The sequence below is a fragment of the Drosophila miranda genome, chromosome XR, assembly GCF_003369915.1.
Source record: "Drosophila miranda strain MSH22 chromosome XR, D.miranda_PacBio2.1, whole genome shotgun sequence".
In the NCBI taxonomy this organism is placed as follows: Eukaryota; Metazoa; Arthropoda; class Insecta; order Diptera; family Drosophilidae; genus Drosophila; species Drosophila miranda.
In genome coordinates, this window is record NC_046674.1 from 33,887,300 (window position 1) to 33,890,978 (window position 3,679).

Below are 3,679 nucleotides of genomic sequence, written 5' to 3' on the forward strand. Positions count from 1 at the left end.
AAGACAAGCTACGAAGATGCAGCCGAGGAAAGCAGCACCCGAAGCCAGAGTCGAGAGAAGGGCTCATGGAAACTATCAAACAATAGACAAATCAGTTCCGTTTGAGACAAGCAGACGTAAAGTTAAGTCGGGGAATTGAACCTAATCTTGTGACATTAAGATATTAAGTTGTAAAAATAAAATCTTTTTTTTTAAAACTTAATTTCGAGTTGCGGATATTTAACTGGCGCAGTCGGTAGGATTTCGTTTAAAATTAACACCTATATTTCGGTAATGGTCAGCTTGTGTAATTTATAATTACTGTGATCACGTAATCCCGGAATCGTTAATAAAATTGTGAAATCTGCCAAAGAACCTATGTGGTGCTTGCACATACGATTTGCAAAACTAATTTAAGTGAACTAAAGTAAGCGGAGATAGTGAATCACCAAGGACAGTGAAACATTAAATACAAAAAAAAACTCACAAGTGAACCAAAATAAAGTTCAAAACTACAACAAAACAAAACCCAATCAACACCAAATCCACTTGAACCAGGCACTCCTGTCGATCCGACAAATACCTGCCTTTGATGGTTCATCTGGACAGTTGAGTTCGTTCATCAACCGAATCGAATATGTATGCAGTTTATATCCAACTGAAGATCTTCGACAACAAAGGATCCTATTTGGTGCGACCGAGATCCAACTGACAGGAGAGGCACAACGCATATCGCAGATGATACAACCCAACATATGGCACGAACTGAAGACGGTGCTAATCAACGAGTTCAAAAATCACACACCATATGAAGAACTCTTACGACAACTATACACCACCAGATTCAACGGCAGTCTTCGTAAGTTTATAGAAGAATTAGAGATAAAAGCATTAGTAATAAACAATAAGCTAAACTTAGAAAACATACCAGAAAATAATGTCATTTATAAAAATGCTTTGAACAACACAATTAAAGATGTCAATACTCGAAAACTTCTTGACAGAATGTTCATGACCTTAGCAAGAAAAGATATTACTACATTGTCTAATCTTAAGAAGGCAGCCCAAGAAGAAGAATTATACGAAACTAGTATAATAGATTCAGGTACAAATAAAGATCAATCGAAAGCAGCTCAATCAAATCGAAAGAATGTTGGAAATTATTATCCAAATTATAATACTACTAACTATCACAATCAAACTCAGAATTCATCTGGAACAGGTCAGACTAATCGAACAATTCAAAATCAAAATTCCCCCTGGATTATATAATGAGTTCAAAAATTCTTTGAATCAAGGTAGGGCTCAGAATCCATTCAATCAGCAAATATCTCAAAACCAAGCTAGTGGGAGTAGACCCAACCAACCTATTAAAAGAGCGAGGGAGAGCCAAAGTGGCCAAATGAAGATGGACGTAAATTTTCATCAATCCGCCTCGGAAGAAACCGAGAAGGACCCTATATAAAAATTACCATTAATAAAAGAACATTAAGGTGTATCGCTGACTCGCGATCATCGATCAACATCATGAAAGAAAATTATACAGATTCCGAGATAAAAGACGATAACCTTACAGTCCATACCATCAATGGACCTGTCCGTTTAACCAAAAGTATAATGAGGAATGCGAACAAAACATGTCCGTCCGAACAGAAGTTCTACATACATAACTTTTCCGAAAACTATGATATTTTATTAGGAAGAGAATACTTGATGGCAAGTAAAGCCGTCATCGATTACAGAAATGACACTGTTTTACATTAGGACCCAATCATTCAGGTTGGAGAAGCTATTGAAGCCGGCAAGACCGCACAGAAGTGCATAGATCCCTCTACAAAAGAAGAGAAGATCTCACATAAGTGCCTTGACCCATCTCCAGAGGGAGATCAATACTTCGCTTCCGCTCTAGACAGTGAATTAAGGGAATGTAATCAATTAAGATTAGATAATTTAGACGACGCAGAGAGGGAGGCATTAAAGAAGGTCTTATATGAGTTTAAAGATGTGGAGTACAGAGAAGGTGACAAATTGACTTTCACAAGTACAATCAAGCACGAGATCAAAACTCAACATGAAGACCCGGTCTACAGACGACCATACAAATATGCCCAGATACACGATCAGGAGGTAAACCAACAAATCAAAGATATGATCAGGCAGGGAATAATTCGAAAGTCGAGTTCTCCTTACTGCTCGCCCATATCTATGATTCCGAAAAAGATAGACGCTTCAGGAAAGCAAAAATACCGAATGGTAGTAGACTATAGAAGTCTAAATGAAATAACAATTAAAGACAAGTTCCCAACTCCAAGAATGGATGAAATCCTAGACAAACTAGGTAAATGTCAGTATGGTCAGTATGTCAGTAAGGGTTTCTATCAAATACCCATGGAACCTAGCTCAATCCCCAAAACTGCGTTCTCCACTAAGCATGGACATTACGAGTTCACTCGTATGCCCTTTGGGCTAACCACTGCCCCCGCTACCTTCCAAAGATGTATGAACAATCTGCTAGAAGAGTTAATCTTCAAAGATTGCTTTGTATACCTAGACGACATCATTATATTTTCCACTTCATTGGAAGAACACCTGTTGTCACTAAGGAGAGTGTTCAGGCCAGCAGTAAACAATTTCCGCGCACTGTGCCAACTCCGTGCGCCCCGAGGCATAGAGTTAGTAAGTTACGTTTCCACCCCCGATTCAAACGGTCGAACTACCGCGCCCCAGAACCAATAAACCCCCACTTATCACGAAACACAGCTGCTTTTTATTTCTCGCGACGGCTTCTAAGAGGTTCACTGGATCAATGATTTTGACGTTTGGAGAATTGATCTTCGATCCGCCCCACTACAAACATTGGTCCTTCGAGCCGGATCTTCGCCTTCCCCATAAGGAGAAGCTCACCCCAGCCAGCATCGGCGGATCGCTCCAAGTTCAAGATAAGTACTCTTTGATTGTGCCTAACAACAGTGCAGTGATTTTGTTTTCCATCCCAGTCCGAGTTCCCGTGGCATATGTACATACATATGTATATACAAATGTATTTATTTCTCGCTCTAGCTCCAAATTAAACCATACTTCGTTCTGCCAACGGTTGTGGGCTCCTACTTCTCCAAAGGTTTAATTTGATCCGAGCAAGCTCCTGCGGTCAACCTCCGATCCAGTGTATATATTCCTACCTCTCCCAGCTACCAGCTGAGCTTTGGTTGCTGACATATGCACATGCATACAAGCACATGTACACATCGCAACGCAATCCAAGCGGCTGGCAACAAACATAAAGGCATATTCTTGCAATTATTTTTGTTGTTTATTCCGTGCATGCTCAACGTTCCATAGTTTGTCGGTTTTATAAGGAAATAAAATAAGAAATCACTGCGCCTCCTTATTTAACTAATTATACTACCAACAAAATAACGATCCATACATACGGCACATACATATGTACATATTTATTTTACACATCTATACGTACGCATTTTAAATTAGCATATTCTTGCACATCTATATAATATACATATTGTATATAAAAAAGTTATCCACCGTTTTACCCGTTGTTTGACATCTCTTCAACCCAAGCCGCGGTACATAGCACTTACAGCCATACATACACACATAAAAGCAGCAGCAGCGGTGCATTCTTTTCGTTTTTCTTTTCGCTTTCGCTTCTCCACCGTTTGCCTGCGTTGTAGTTGTTCGG